The following is an 18,377-nucleotide window of genomic DNA, read 5'->3' as shown; positions in this document are numbered from 1 at the left end:
CAAATCATATCTCTATAGAAAACTTGAGATTTTTAAAAATAATCATTTAGTACTCACTTCTCTAAATATTCATTGCCTGTTGCTGACATTTTTATTAAAGAAAGTACCAAGATTTTTTCATTTTAAATATTCTAATAATTTAAAAGATTTCAAAGTTTTTAAAATTTAATTTGTCTAGATTATTTTGGATAAAAATTAAGTGTACATATTAATTTGATTTACATTTTGCTTTTTAATATTCCAGGTTTTCTAAAATATTTTCTCTTTAGATTGTTTTTAGTTACCATTTGAAGAACTTTATAGTGTGTCATTTTCAATATAGTTCTGTAAGTAAATCATTCTTTTATGGTGTAACTTCTTGTACTATAAAACTACTACGAAATTGATTTTTATTTAATATATATTTTTACTGTGTGTGTATTGTTTGGTTTTCAGTTTTATGTATACTTTTCTACCAAAGATTATTTCCTTAAATGGATAAAATCACTAGTTCAATTTTTGTTGAAAGACCGTAATAATAATATAAAATGTGCTATTATACTATTTTAATGTAGTGTGAATTAGTATTTCATGTTTCGAATGCTTTCTAAATCGTTGTTATATGTTTTTAAATCAGTGTCTTGCATGCAACAAAATAATTTTTATGGAACTTAGTGATTTTATACCAGATTGATGTCTTTCAATTCAATAAATATGGACACATATGGCATTTTTATTAACCAATGAAGGTGGCGAAAAAAATGTATTTTATATGTTGTTGCTCTCTTTCCAGTGTATCATTATGTGTATGGAAGAAGCTGAAATAAAATGCTTTTAAACTTGCTCTGGTTTCTGAAAATAGCCTTGCTTTTGGAGGGTTTATACTAGGTGAACACTTTAATTGTTTCCAGTCGTTAATTCAACCATTACAGATATGCATATAGTTTCTACTAAAATGAAAATGCTTTAAAGGGCTTAAAGAATCGAAATATATTCGAATATCTGATCGAAAATATTCAGATATTCTTCGAAAGTACACTTTTTTAAAGAATTTCTTAAGGTAGATTGGACGGAATTTCGACCATGTAAAGAATATGTATGTGAACCCATATTTTACTGCAGTACTCCAGATATTTCTTGATAACTTTAGAATAATGAATTTTACTACACCGTTTCAGAATTAAAAAAAATTATCCTTTTAATGATACTAATTTAATAATCGCGAAAATTTGAATTTTTATTAAATTTTAAAATGTTTTAAAACCATCTTTTTTTGTTTAATTTTTAACAATAGATTATATTGTTTCCATGAAGTTCAAACTGTTTTCTTTGTTTCATCAACTATTTGATTTCACGTGATTTTCTTCCATTGTATTGAAAGCTAAGGAAGAATGATATTGATTAATATCTGTGTACCTTCAGTGCCGTACAGAAAAGTGAGCTACAATTAGGGATTGCAATACCGGGATACCGAATACCGGTATTTCGAGCCATTTGTACAATTTCGTGATACCGGTATTCACAAGTTTAAATACCGGTTTTTCGGTATTTATTAGAAATTTTTAAAATTGTCTCCACTATATGTTCAGGTATCGCGAAACATAGCAAAATAGTATACGTTTTTGTTTTTGTCTCCCTAATGGGCGAAATTAATTAGCTAATTAATGGCTTAATTAATTGCTTAAATCTAAATAAGCGAAACATTGATTATCCCCGAAAGAAAATATTGTAACCATAACGACTGATGGAGCAACAATTATGAAAAAAGTTTAGGAGTAATAGATGTATTATATCAAAAAAAAAAATAATAATAAAGAAAAGAAGAATCCAAATACTGTGGATATAGAAATTTCGGATTCCAACTTTGAAAATATTAAGAGTGAGAGTGATATTGACAATGAAGATAATGACAATGTAATTGTTGAAGAAGATATTGCTAATGAGGATGAAATATTAACCTATCAAGAAATGCTTCCTATAACTTATAAAGTTCGAAAAATTGTTAAGATATTTAAACGTTCCCCTATAAAAAAGATATATTGCTAAAATATATACTAACTGAAAATAAAACAGAATATATGTTAATATGAGATTCTAAAACACGTTGGAACAGTTTACTCCTAATGATGGAACGATTTTTGAAACTGAGAAATCCAATCCAAATATCCAATAATCGACTTAAACCAGTAAATTGATTTTTCAGATAGTGAATTCGTCTTAATAGCCAGAACTATATCAGCTCTACTTCCAATAAAACTGACTATTGAGGCATTATGTCTGAGAGATTTTAATTTATTAACAGCTAATGCAACGATAAATTTCATGTTGCAGTCATTGAAAGAACAGCACACATCACTATCTGAAGAAGAATTATATATTACATTGAAAAATCGCACAGAAGATAGGCATACCGAAATAGAAAATATCTTATGGTATTTACATAATTATAATGAATTTAAAAATGAAAATGAAGAAAAGAAAATAACCAATTCAAATCTGATTAAGTTTAGAGTAAATTTTCTTAAAATTTTTTACCCACAAACCTATCCACATTCAGAAGAATTCGGTTCAATTATCGAAGATTATGATGTCACTACTGTCGATAGTGAAAAGGAATTGTCTCTTGAACAAAAATTAGAATTAGCGATAAATAAAAAAATTTAAACGAACCAAAATACAATACAGAAATCAGCTATATCCAAAATCATCCGACGAGAAATCGATTTATTTTATTTGAAGATAAGGGATTTAGAGATAAATATTTGGAAATATATCGCGCCTTGCTAACAGTACCACAAACTAGCGTAGATGCCGAAAGAGCGTTTTCGACAGCTAGTAATTTTTACACAAAATTAGTTTTCAGGCTTAATGACAGTACAATTGATGCATTATGTTTTTTAAGATCACATTTCAAAACTTTGTAAAAGTACCACAGACTGAATAGTGATATTTACACTTTTTTTGTGATTTAAATAAATAAGATGTTTCTTTACTTTTTTGTGATTATATACTGTTATAATTTATAAGTTATAAATTATTTTTTGTGACATTTACACTCTCTAACAAAACTGGCAAATAAAACAAAGAAACACCTGTATTTTCTTTCTTTTTCTAAAATTTCTAATACCGGTATTAAAACCGGTATCCCGGTATTAAGATTTAAAAAATACCGAATACCGGTATTGAAATTTTGGTCCGGTATTGCAATCCCTAGCTACAATGTACCAAAATTTAAAAGATAGATTATTCACACTTTTGCATTTTTAATGGTGCCACAATGTCATGGGACTGCTTTGCATTAAAAAGGTTCATGTATACTGTGAACGGAACATTTATTAGACAATTGAAATAATATATCTTTAATGTCTTGATCTTGGTCTACCCCATAACTACCCGTCTACCCAAAAGGGTGCAAGACCTTGAAGGTCGTCCGAAAAAGAGCCAATATTTATTTATTAAAAGGCTTGCAGTCATCGCTAGAATATGGACAGAAAATAAGGGTATACATTATAGTTCATTTGACTAAAATAAACTATTTAAATTAAATGGTTAGCAAACCAATTCTGGGTTCAGGAGATTAAGTTGAAAAGTACATATAGAAAGCTGTAACATACATAGGCATAAAAAAATGTCCAAAGGATGGAAGATATAGTAGACATAGGCATATAGCAATATCAAACAATGTACCGATATCTAAATCATATATCTTTCCTATCATATAAAGTGAAAAATAGGTCAATGACACAAATACAAGGTGAAAATACAAAGCATTATTAGAAGGTAAATCAAGAATATGAGCAAAAAACGTATAGTTTTTAATAGCTATAATCCTACATAAAAAGCAAAGAACTAGAAATCTTGCCAGAATAATTACATAAATAAAGAATCAATTGAAACAAGACTGCACACAGCGCAAGACACAGATCCGTCATCCTAGCCTTCTCAGAATTTCCTCACAAATATCTTTCGAGACTTCACAAATCTTCCCCCATCATCCTTAGCGAAGACTCTTTCCTGAGTAACTAAGAAACCAACGAGGTTTGGATTCGCTGGAGGAGCGGGTGGGTGAGGTGATAAGAATTAGTGAGTGTGCAATCAAAAGCGAAGTGGTTGGCGTCCCCCCAGATCACTGCAGATGAAGAATGGGTTGTTTATTATACGAAATCTATGTAAATAAAAAGAAAAAGGACCATGCCTTTAACGTCTGGAAATTTCATGATATCAACTATTCGAAATTATATCTAAACGATTTAACTGAAATTAAAGATAACTACTATCTCCGTCGAAGCAGCTGGTCGCCAAAGACGATTAGAATAACAAATATGAATGTCTATTCGTGTGTGTATGGTACAGGCCAGAGTTATTAAAAGTACATATTATTACGGAAACTTCATACAAAATCCACGGGAACGCTGTAGTGGGTGTTTGGAGATACAATCAATAAGCCTTAATGGCAAATAAGGACGTTTATTAGATAAAAAGGAGCGAATACACAGGCGATAAAAACACAGTCAAGATGTATATGCAGCACTTAGAACAAACAGCAGCCCATAATTGATAGTAAATAACCACAGCAACTCACAAAGCAGTCAACTTATAGAGAATTCACGTAGCTATTTACTAATATCGCTCCAAATGCTTGCTATTGTCCACTGTCTTCTCAACTACCGATACTGTCGACACTATTGTCCACTGTCGGTAATTGTACTCAGCTACCGACCCATTACCATATGACTGGCCACTCGGGGCAAACTCGATGCTGCTTCAATACTAGATTCCATGATTCAGTTCTCAATTCATTAATTGCTCGAGCTCCATTCAATACTTACGCTTCGCTGGGCTGATTTATTGCTGACTATCTATACGACTCAACACACATTGACTCCAGCTTGGCCTGCCGGCCTTTTTATTGCTTCCGGAGCAGGGCACAGAAGGTTCTCGAATAATCAGCATAATTTGCCTCTTATTAGCCTTATCGCTAAAATTCTTGAAGATTCTAGTACCATCCATTTTGTCGCTAAACCATTGATCCAATATCCATTCAGCATCGAATAGAATTGTACGTAAAACTATCTTTTTAATGATGGAATGATTGTGTTGGGAAAAAACATTATAGATTCATCACAATGTATACTTTGGAATGTGCACCTCAAAGAAATGTTTTGAAGGTTGCCAACTTTCAACATTAAATTTAGCTCAAGATTCGACCATATAACCATGGTTCGAGATGACCCCCCCCCTCGATTTAAAGATGACGATGAGATAGATCTCAAAATCGGAACTTTTGGAGTTAGTTATTTTTACCTGAATGGCGATATACCTTGGAGCAGTAGAATAGTTTAACTTAATTTGGAAATTTGGTGTTAGTTGATACGAGTTTAAGAATTTATCTTTCCATTAATGAAAATGATGGAATACATTATGATAGTTCTTGAAAAAACAAGCAGAAGCACACTGTTCCCTAAAATGATTGGATGACCTGAAAAATTGAACTTATTGATTAAAGTTTCCAGTTTCAATGTTGGAACTATTTTTAGAGAATAATTTAAAAAGTTTTGAGAAAACCACTCCCGCCGTTTTTTTTTTTGTTTTTTTTTTTTGAAATTTATAGTAGGCTTAATGGTAAATATACCTCTAAATGACATTTGTATTACATCTTATTAAAATTTTGAATTTACATACAATGATAATTTTAATTTTATGCGCCATATATATACGCGAACTACATATTACAGATTTGGATTTATATATACATCGAATACACGTTTATATATACGTATACACGACGAATGCAGTTAATTGGTTAAGTTTGATATTGCGGTAGGATATGATGTTTAATGCGTTCAATCTGTAAACTTATTATCTATGCATAGACTCCCAATTAGATATACAGTAAGTAAAAAAAGTATTGGCAATTGCTTATATTTAAACATAGACTGATAATTTAAGCATAATATAATGAAGTATAAAGACATTAAAAACTCAAAATAAAATGAAACTTTTATTTTAATAAGGTTTTCAAAAATAAAATGGAGCAAAAACGGCAACAAGCTTGTCAAAAGTAATGGCAAAATGAAACAGGGAAGTGTAGATAAGGTCATATTCAATACTTGGCATTAAACTAATCTACAATCTTGGATCTACTAACAATAAGTAGATCCAGGTCATATTCATTACTTTGTATGCATACCTTTCGCCTTTATGATTGCTTATAATCTATTCTTTATTGACAAAACCAACGTGTTTTCTGACAGCTAAATCCAATTGGCACCATAATTTTTCGATTGGTTAAGATCCGGAGACTGAGGTGGGGATTTTAACTGGCGAGGTGCATTGTAAAATAAGATGCAATTGCCAATACTTTTTTTACCCACTGTATGTACCCACCGCCGGATATTTACCGAATTAGCAAAAATGAGTCATTGCGCATCGTGAAGATTAGGTGCTAATAATTAACAATGAAAGAGCCAAAACTCGCCAACCTATGAGCGTGCTAACTTACGAGAAAAAAAAACCAAACATCTGTTTACGCTGTTTATACAAAATTTACAGGAAGAAAACCGCATTTTCGCCAACCAATCCTTCATTGTCAATTGATAAGTACCACTATTGATCTCAAGTAGTGACTTGGCTTAAAAAAATTTCTGTAAAAAAAGCTGAATAATACTTTTAAATTGAATTTCTTCTTATTAACATGTAACGATTACACAAATACATCTTATTATCATGTAACGAATACATTGTCTTATTTCTCAATTTAAGGTTGCAAAATCATTTTAAATAAGAAGGAGGAATCGCGAGTGAAAAACGTTCGACACTAGAATTAGCAGATCAGTCAAAATGATTGATTGATCTCTGGGAGAATATGCCTGTATCGATTTCTGGCAGTTCTAGTATTGAGATTTGGCATAGAATCGGGGTTTTTTTCCTCTTTCTGATATGCGTACTACAGAAAAGATATAGTAATCGTCAAAAAAAAAAAAAAAAAAAAAAAAAAAAAAAAAAAATTGAAACTCGAGATTTCGACGAATCCCCACATTTTAGACCTCCCTATTCGAAAAACACATTTTTGGAAAATGTCCGTTTGTCTCTCTGTAACGGAGATAACTAAAAAACGCTTTGAGCTACCCGATTGAAATTCGATATACGGTCAACACCAAATGTGCAGATTTCTATTAAATTTGTAGCAAATTCCCGTTCAGAGGAAGTCCGTGTGTGCTTCCGTCCAACTGTTTGAAAATAAATTACAGGATAAATACAAGAACTAGAGAGAACCAAGAGAACTAGATAGATAAGATTCGGTATACAGGTTTAACATTTGTAGCCCATGGCCTCAAACATATCAAAGTTTGAGTCAAATCCAACAAGGAGTTGACCGTCTTGTGGGTCTATACTTTCAGATATATGTAAAGGTAATGATTCAAAAATGTAATAACTTAAATATATCAAATTTGGAATGAGATTTTGTGAGTGCAAATGCAGTTTTGTGTCAAATCTGTGTTTCAGTCAGTTGAGAAAAGCACGACTAAAGCACAAATTCGATTTTCGAATGCTATTAATGGCATGTCAGGGATTAATCACCAAAAAACTCGCCAAGAATGACACAAGAGATTTAGTAAAATGCTAAATTTCGTAATTATTGTGCACCAATGCCATGCAAGGCGTTATCTGGCATGACAAGTTTATTAGAAAATGTGCGAGAAAACTTTGGGAACCACTCCCATTTGTTAGAAAGTCAAATTGCAGATATTTGATATATTTGATGAGGTCAGTCAATTGAAGAACAATTTTAGAAAAATATATAGAATACGCAAAAGCTTAGGATACTACAAGATATTTGGGCATGGATATACCAAGATATATATAAATATACCAAGATATTGAATATTTGATATACGCGCAAAGCTTAGAGCAAAAAAAAAAAAAAAAAAAAAAAAAAAAATGTCTGTATTCGGGAGAATTTTTTTTTTTTTTTTTTGAAAACTAACTTTCATATTTTGTATAATATTAGTTTTTAACTGCATATGTTCCAAAACTATGAAAATATTGTAACATTAGACTTCCAAAATATTAACTTTAATAATAATTAGAAAATTTGATGAAAGATAACTAAAAAATTAGTCCTACGCTATCAACCAAAAACAATATTATATTCTAACTGTACATAAATCTTTGTAGAAGTATATTTTTGTGACAGTTGTTTTAATTTTTCTCTAAAATTTTTATTTGAAATATAACTGCGCAAAGTTGCTTAACAAAGCTGAACTTGTAGTTTAACAAAGTTACTTGGTAGTTTTTCATAAAAAAATGCTTTTTACTTACACTTAAACACTCAAAATGTTTCTTATATTCAATATCAATCTTAGTTTTCGGAAGAAGACTTAAAAATCCTCATAATTCATATTGCAGTAAATCTGTAATGATACTGTTTTCCTGCATTGTAAGTGCCATTGCTGAAAAGAGAGATTTACAGGTATTCTGAATGGACCCCAGATCAATGATTCCCACCTTCGTGACCATTTGGCGACCAAAATGAAGATTCCAAGAAAAATAAGAATAATGGTAATGACTGTCAGAAATTGAGATCCGAAGATCCTTTTAGAAGATTCCATATCCTTTTAGGAGATTATAAAACCCGAAGCACTCGTATGAGGAGTGAATTTTCTTTTTGGAGAGCTAACTGCAGTGCGGCCTCATTAATTGTTTGTTTTAATATATTTTCTATTTCGCAATTTACTCTACTTGTATCGTGTGTTTGTACAAACGATGCTTTTTATGTACACTGCATCTGGTTTTCTTCTTTGTGTTTAACGTTAAAAAGACATTTTCCATTACCGAGATTGTTAGATTCCTTGCACCGTAAGCGCCTACTGGACATTCCCCATCACATGGCGTTCAAAGCTTGAAATAAAGAACAATCTTTTATATAGTATGTAAATATAAAATAATTAAAAAATACAACGCAAAATGGGCAATTTTAAGAATGATATTATTTGGATATCTTTACCACTTTGCATTTTTTTAGGTTCTTTGTGTTACTTCTTTTCTTATATTAAAAATTCTGTTTTAAATACTTTCAACAGTTACTCAAATAAAGGTCAATAACTTAGTATCTATTCGAAGACTTATTTCCTTTCAAATAGTTGTAGAGTCTTGCCTTTTGGAGCTCTTAATCTTCAACACCACTTGTAATCAGTTTACATATTTCGTATTTTTTCAAAATATTAAGCGTTCTTTGATCCAAGACATTATATAATAACAAACCATTTGAGGCAATTTAAATATAAAAATCGGCGGTCGTTCCAAAGAATATATATAAAAAAGAAAAGCATTTAGCACTAGCATTAATATTATAAGATTAATTTCAAGCATAAGATTTAGATAAAATGGCTCAACAATATAAAAAAGTTGAACCGTCACCCTCTGTCATAAAGAGATATGGGATTACTATTTTTTTTTTCTTTTCGGTTTAAGAACGTTGCAAAAGATGCAGATCCTTCTAATGTTCAACCAATCTCTATCTTTCTTCCTTCGATTATATATTCTGAGTCATCTTTGTTTTGAACTCTCTAACTTTATAAATGGGAGAAGAAACATTTTCGAACATATGTTCCAAATAGCACTGGGTAATACTATATCAATCATATACTTTGTATCAGGTAAGCAAAAGTATCGGATGCACAAAACTGATACAGTATAATAATATCAGATACTCGGTATCAGATTTTAGACACGATTGATACCGATTGGTTTCAGCTGACTGTGTTATAAGTATCCATGGTATGTTTCTAAATTAAACGAATTTTATGCTCGGCCATTATTGCCCTTGATACCATATAACAGTACACATAACATTTAAGACTACATTAACTATATCAGCAAAATTTATCCTTTCCTCTTCTCATGCATCCGTCAATCACTGTCATAACCAAGGCCACCGGCACATCTTCCTGAATACCTTTTCCGAAGAAATGAATTCCCAAGTTACAATCATATTCGTATCAGTATCAGCTACCAGTCTGGCTGATACTGACGAACGATAGATACGATATACGGCACCTACCGAATGCACGGTTTCATTCCTCCTGGAAAAGAATCGATTAACCATTTGTATCAGATACAAAAGTATCAGTACCAACTTTTACCTAATGCAGCAAAACCAGACATCAGCCCTATCCTGTTTTCTAAAATATTGCTGCAATACCATCATGATATTGTGCAGCATTCAGAATATCCAAAAAATATCGTTGAAATACTATAACATATGTTATCAAACCTTAAACAAATTTCTTAATTTTTGTGAATCGGTTAAATTATTATTATTATTATTATTTGCATTGATGTACACTAAAATGCATGAAAATATTTGCAATCTTTAAGGAAACAATTTCACAGAAATCAAATTTTAAATTCTCACAAAGGGCTTCGGAGATCCTATTTGGAAAATGTAAGAGACCGACTTTCTATTTACCAAAGAAGACTTCAAAGATAATTTTAAAATTTAAAATCTGAATTTCATTTCCAGACAGCTTCGAAATCTAGAATTTTCCCGTGCGCTTTCAATATTGTGCAGCTTTATTATTACATTAGAAACTGCAGCCTATTGACTTTTACTGTTTATTCAAGCTTACGTTTATTTGCACACTGATAAATCAATCAATTAAAGCGAAAAAAAAACGTCAATTTCTAGATACCAAAACAGAAATTGGGATTTTGCATTCTATAATTACGCAGACCGAAAGGGCTGAGATATTTTTAACTCCCTCCAGGGATAGAGACGACAGTGGACAATTGTATTATATACTGTTCATTTCATTATCCTGAGATGAGCACTTTTCGATGATTCTATCTCAGTAAGGGATGAGACGCGGAAGAAAGAGCGCATTTCCGGTATTCTTCCTCGTGCTTTTACTTTGATTTTCGTACTGTTAGATACTTTTTTGTTCAATTCTTTTTTTCTTTTTTCTTTTTTTTTTTATGTGTATGCGAGTATCTTGTTGTTTCGGAGCCTATTGTTTCAATTCAGTCTGCGAATAATCCGAGTTTACTTTATAGTTAAATGTAAGCATCTCCTGCTCTCACCTCTATTTTGACGAATTAAACCTATCCTAATGCATGCGCAAAAGCGGGGAGGGTTTTAGAATCCGTTGACAAAGAATACCGATAACCTGGCACGAGATATAGCAACGATGTATTTAGTTTGCCCTCGGGTGGCACGATTCATTTGCATTCTGCATTGGGGGGGGGGTCTGCTTCGCTTTCCGCAAGGAATTAGGCTCCGTACCGAAATAGGCAAAGTTGGCAATTACCTAAGGACTCGCACAACTCTATGAGTCTCAAATCTACAGGTTTTTTTTTTTTTTTTTGCAATATTAGCAGAATAGTTTTATTTGAACTGTAATTTAAATTGCAATGACCATGTGCTTTTATTCAAAATTTCAAAATTCAAGGAATTTATTCAAAATAAAATTATGTGACGTTTCCATTTTGAAGCTTCAAGATTTCTAATTGATTCTCTTTTGTAAGCTAGATATGATAATAATCTTAATAAATAATAGCTTAATAATTTTTAAAAAATATGTCTGATCGTCCAAATGATTAATATTTAAATTTTATTAAAAAGTTTTCTTAGCTATTTGGCTTAACACTTTTGTTTTTCACATTCGAATTTTTATACCTTTTATACACAGATATTAAATTCTTGTTAATGACCATCCGTAAAATGTTTTGTCATTTCAATTTGAAAAATTAGACTTCGATTGCCATTTGATATTTAAAACTTCTTAGGTAAGAAATTTAATAAATTGAAAATATTTTGGTTTTGGAAATTGAAGAAAGGAATAGGTGAGGCCTCGAAACTTGTATTTCCTAAGGGTTCATAGAAAGCTTTACTCAGTCTTAAATAAGCAATCGAACCTCTGTAATTCTAATTGGAAATTGGTATATTCTCCCCTTTGATTTTCAATACTATTTAGGTAAGTTTGGTCAGAGTGAATATTCAGTTATTTTCAAAAGGGCTTCTTCTTCTTGTGTACAACCGGTCACCCCACCACCACTGAATGAAGCAGTATCGATAAGATTTGTTGTGGCCGATTGCTGTCTTTAGCATGTAGCGGATTGGTATGAGCGAGGGTAGAACCTGGGACTTTATGGTTCGCAACCGAGTAACATGACCGCAATACAAAAGCAACTGCTCGTGTAGCGTAGCTGTTAAATGGCTTATAAGCTTTCACCACAAGCACAATCCGTCCCTAATACCGGCCGATTCACTAAGTTCACATCCTCTTCGAGATAGTTTATCCCCAGCCACAAAGTAGTCAATCTCTAAATTTCCCTCTCATCTACCCTTAAACTTATCTTCTTGTTTAACAAGGAGTATGCCACAATTTTGAAAAAATCTCCTTAAAATTCCCAATGTTCCCCCAAATTCTCGCCCCACAACAAAAAACTTTAAAACTTTCAAATAGTTGGTAAAAAAACCCGACAAATTTTAACATTATGTCCTTCAGTGGTACTGTATTTTAAATTCCTTATTTTCAACTTTTAGATTCTTTCTTACATCCTAGATTTTTATGGATTCCTTTAAATGGTGGTAAACGATTCCAATTCCACCACTGATGCATTTATTTTCCTGTATTCTTCCAAATCTTTGGAAATATGCGGTAAATCTTCCATGGCCTGTTCTAATTTGGATGCCGGCGTCCGAGCATAGGGGTAGCGCGTCTTCCCCGTGATCTGGGCGTCCCGGGTTCGAGTCCCGGTTTGGGCATGGTTGTTCTTCCGTTCTTCTATCTGTTAGATGTGTGAATGGGCCCTCCTGTAAAAATGGGTAGTGCAAACGAATGGGTGATGCGTGAGTAGCAAAATCGTACTCTTGGCCCTAGTTGGGGCTTCTATAAAAACAAGAGACGCTCCCCCACTGCCTTAAAATCGCTGTCTACGAACAGCGGGTTTGTCCGTGGCAAGTGCCATAAGAAACAAGAATAATTTGAATTATCAGTGGACGTCATTTTCTTATTTTTATTTCTGGGTTAGGAATAAAGTCATAAGTTACTTTTTTTTTTGGACATATACCATCCATCAAACCATTATAACTTAATTTCTTTTCATAATTCCCATTTTAAGATGACATTTGATTTGGGGACAACTGTATCGACACTCTCTTTCTATGCCGCCAACTTTTCACATTGATCCGCCTTTTCATTACCATTTTTCCCAATATGGGCCTTATCTCAATTTGACTTTATCCACTTGTTAATTTGTACATTTTTATCTTATCTTTTATTGTCCATATTTCCCTATTACAATTGTGAGGTGACTGTTTAGAAAAGGGTTGACGGTTAGAGGAAAAATCTCAATGAGTACAATACTCATTATATTATTATTGCTCTTTTTCAATTCCTACTGTTAGTTCACACTCTCCCTATATATATATATATATATATATATATATATATATATATATATATATATATATATATATATATATATCTTGTTCAAATTTTCAATCGCTAATAAAATACTTTTTATTCATCCACTCAAGTTCAAATACATTTTTTTAAAACTTGCAGTGGATAACCCTTGAGTTTTGAATACAGAATACAGACACTTGAATACAGTTTTTGTTTTCAAATATTAAGTAATTAATTAAATTTGTCCAGTAATTTCTATTTGGCCGCCAAATCCGTCGCCAAGTTTATCCTCAAGCTCTGAGATTACTGACGTGACACCCGATCATAAATAATATAAGATATATACAAATAACATAAGAAAATAAATAGGAAATGAATTAAAAAAATTCGCCACTTAATATTGTAATTCAGTCATATGTATGTACATATTTATATTAATTGTAATTATTTAATAAAAAGTAACTAAAATAAAAAAAATGATTGTTTACCTAAGTAGGAATTGACACAGTTTTTTTTATTTTTATATTACTTACTTACTTATATTTATATTTTTATTTCTGGTTATTGTTCACGATAATAACCAGAATTCCGCTATAGAAGAGTAACTTAATCATACAATATCTCGCGCTAATAAGGATTATAACCAAGTTATTCAAAAACTAAGAGAGTTATTGAAGCTACTCTTGCAGGAGATCAATAAGTGAAATCAGGAATTTTTATTATTTTATTTTCTAATAAAGAAACTAAATGCAATCGATTGATAATCGCCAAACGATCAAAAATTGCCGAAAAATCTCGTGACAAAGGTGTTATGTGTAAAAAGTTTATAATATCTGCATTTAGCAAGAAGTGTCAACGGATCCATTACTGTAAAATATTCGATGAACTGAAGTCAGACAACAAAGTAGTCCATGAGTTTGAATCCCTTTCTATTTAGGCTGATTTACACGAAATAACTTGGTTTATACCAGACATTGTCTTCTCTGGATTTCTCAGAATGTCAGGTATTCGGTATCCTGGCAGACATTTCTGAATCAACCATTAATGCATTGAAGTAGGAAAAATGTTTCAGCAAGAATATTGACCGACCATCGGATATGCCGGATCTCAATTCTTGGGATTTCTTTCTACCGGTCATCGAAAGTGTGCAGTACATCACGATGCAAAAACTGGTAGAATTCAGAACAAATAATCTATAATGAATAAGCAAATATTTAGTCATGGCGTAACACAAATCGTACTCAATTGAATATAAAGAGAATTCCGAGAAGTTGATTCGATTTTTAATATTTAGTGTCAAACACAGATACTACCTATCAGCAATATGTGGTACTAACACAAAGAATTTCTATAAAAAAGTTTCTGATATCAATTATTAATATCCTGCAAGAAGAACGGTTATAGTTTATTCTGCTATTTCATTTTTTAAACAATTAGGCATTTTTCTGGATTAGAAATCAGAAAGTTATTATTGGAAACGAATTATTATATACGAATATTAACGAATTACTATTAATAATTATTATTGGGAAACGAATGGTCTCTTGTAGCTTTTATTTATTTATTCATTTATTATTATTATTGTTATTTTTTCTTGAGAGGCAGAGTTGTCAAAATTGACGAATTTTGAACTAATCCGCTTTGCTGAGGGGAGTCTCAGATGAGTCAATTAAAATGATATCACTAACTTAAACATTTAACATGTTTTACCAAATAAATAAATTTAAAAGAATCAGGAAAATAATAAGTACAAAATATTAGTATAATGTTTATACTTTGTCAAGTATAACTGATTGTTATTTATTTCAGCACATTCATTTAGTTATTATGGTAGTAATGAATAACAAGTATCTGTTAAAATAATAGTGTGGAAAAAAAACATGGATGCCACATAGTCATGAGGCATCTAATATATAAAAATTAATTTTTGTTTGCTTGTATTTTATACGCTGCGGTACCGTTCATCCGATTGCGATATAACTTTACCAACTTATTGCTTGGACTTGCGTGGAGGTTATAGACCAAGTGCAATTATTAGCATTCATTTTGAACACAATAAAATTCAAAAACAAATCGTTTCATACGTTTTTATAGTTCAACATTATTTTAAAACAATTTGACAATCGACAAAAGACAACAGTAAACGGCACATGTCCTTCGGAGTTAATCACATATATATCAAACAAAATAAAATTATTATCATCGTTGCCAATGTATATGTGTTAAATGAATTAGGAAAATATGTAGTGCAAGCGCTAATTTTTTTTCTTTTCATTAATGAATAGACATCTATACAAAATATTGTCATTCAGCATGCTGATAAGATATTGTCATCGTGGCTGCGGCGAACGCACATATTATTCAGCGTTTATCTCACAGATACAGAATAGAATTATTATTATAGAGGTAAGCTATATATAGTGGAAACACGAGTCGCACGGCCAAGAAATTTATTTTTGCTGCAGACAGGAAAACATAAATTATTGTCTACATTAAAACACTTGAATAATAAAGCAAAAAAAGAATAAATATTATTTGTATTTCTCCTTTATATATCATTCAATTTCAACAAATGTATTCATTGCTGACAAGAAAATACATTTCATTCTTTCTATCATTAATAATTAAACAGCTATTTCAAATTTCAAACGACATTTCCATTTTTTTTTTTTTTTTTTTTTTTTTTTTTTTGCGGCAGCAACGCGCTGGTTACCAGCTAGCAATCTATATCTATATCTATATCTATATACTTATAATAAAGCTCAATGTGTGTGTGTGTGTGTGTGTGTTGGCGCTGTACAGGCCAGGTCATTTGACATAAAGCTACCAAATTTGGTACATGTATACCTTAGAGGTCGGGAATGTGCACCTGGGGTCCCTTTTTTTGAAATTTTAGTTAGAATTTTAATTATTAATTAAAAACTAACTTTCCCGCCAAAAAATCTTCCATTTTCCCCACCGCCAACTTTTCCGCCAAAAAAATCTTCCATTTTCTCCACCGCCAAATGAGTAAGGCTTCAGTGTTTTTCCTCCCAACAGTAATAAGGCTAGGGTTAACATTTTACGGCGGATTATTTCAAACGATTCTGTTTATTTTCTTAATGTTTTATGCATTTAAAATTAAACATTGTTAATTAATCCATATTTCAGATTCATTCTGAAATACTTTTGAATTAAAATAACACAGAATAAAAGAAATTAAAAATGTATAATCTGCATAGCGTTACCCCAACTGGCGTAGAAAAATTCACGCATTTGCGTTACCGTAAAAGGCGAAGAAAATTCACGCATGCGCACTGTGTTCTGATTGTTGGCATGGCAACCATTATCAATGGACGATTTAAATTACTTTTAGGTTAGTTGTATGCTTTTGTAAGTAAATTGTATTTATGTTAGTTATATATTTTTTGTATATGCTTATAGTTTTAAGTACATCGTTTTTTAAGTAGTTTTTTTTAACCTGTTTTCAATGATTTAAATTATTTTTAGGTTAGTTGTGTACTTTTGTAATTAAATTGTATTTATGTTAGTTATATATTTTTTTATATATGCTTATAGTTTTAAGTACATCGTTTTTTAAGTAGTTTTTTTAAACCTGTTTTCGACCGATTATTTTAAACGATTCATTTTATTTTCTTAGTGTTTGATGCATTTAAAATGAAACATTGTTAATGAATCGATCCGTTCATGATGAATCTGAGAAATTTTTGTTGACAAATTCTTGAGATATTACATAAATTAAGAAAAATATTCTTTAGTGCCCATAAAGTTTAAACGCTCAGTGACTCTATTATCAGTAATCATATTATTAAAAAAAATGCTTTGTTTCAGTAAAAAAATATTATTATATTAATTGCAGATTACTCATTTTCACTTTAATTTAAAGCATAAATTCTACGAGGGGTAACAGAAAATGAGAGAGATACATATCACGTTATGACTGAAGGCCTTTATAAAATTATGAGTGAATTATATGACTATCAAAATTTGAAGTTTTAAAATATTTTGCTGAAGAATCGATTAAAGTTGGAATTGCATAAAATATTTAATTATTAAAATTTTAACGAACATTAAGATTGGCGAACCGGCTGGTCGCCAAAGGCGGCTAGTAAATAAATAAAGAAAATCCTACATACAATTTCGAAAGTAGCTAAACTAAACTAAAAAAATTAATAATAATCATTAACATATTGATTAAGTTAAAAATGTGTTGAAATATGGAACTTAATTGACCAGATTATTAAAAGAGGGTCTCATGAGGTGTACTAGTTAGGGCCGTAAAATGCCTAAATCTCCCAATGGCGGTGGACCTAAAAACATTGACTGTGAACCGCAAATTTGATGTGCTTTATTAAATGTGTATATTAAATAATATACACACTTATTTTGATGTGTATATTAAAGAATGTTAGCAGATTAAAGGGGAAGCGATTATATAAGTTGCACTTTAATTGCTTTAATTTCATTTGTGCACCAGCCCCAACTACTTGGTTGAAATTTCAGGATTTTGTTACTACTACAAGTCGAACTCTCCCCCCCCCTTTTTTTTTCAAAACAAACCAAACGCATCGTAACCTCTAGTCTAAACCAATAAATCTTTGCCCTTCTGAGACTAAAACAAATCTTTTAGAAATCGTTTGCAAAAGAAAAGAAATAATAAAAGATAGACTAAAGAATGTCATATTTGGCAGCATGCACTCGAATAATGAGATGACGAATTTCTACACTAGTCGTTTTACATTGTCGTTTCTTTTTTTTTTTCCAAAGCGAAAAAAAAAAAAAAAAAATCGAACAAAAGAAAAAATATTACTTTGCGGTTTTTTGTTATTTTTTTTTCTCTCTTATACACACAGCGGCTAGAACACTTCGCCAAAAAGGTGGGTAAAATTAGAACGTCTGAAATAGAAGGTTCTTCCCCCAACTTTCGCTCTTACTTTTACGTGGGGCAAGACACAAATATTCTTTTTTTGTTTTCTTACTATTATT

The sequence above is a fragment of the Argiope bruennichi genome, chromosome 11, assembly GCF_947563725.1.
Source record: "Argiope bruennichi chromosome 11, qqArgBrue1.1, whole genome shotgun sequence".
NCBI lineage: Eukaryota > Metazoa > Arthropoda > Arachnida > Araneae > Araneidae > Argiope > Argiope bruennichi.
This window is presented reverse-complemented; position numbering follows the sequence as displayed.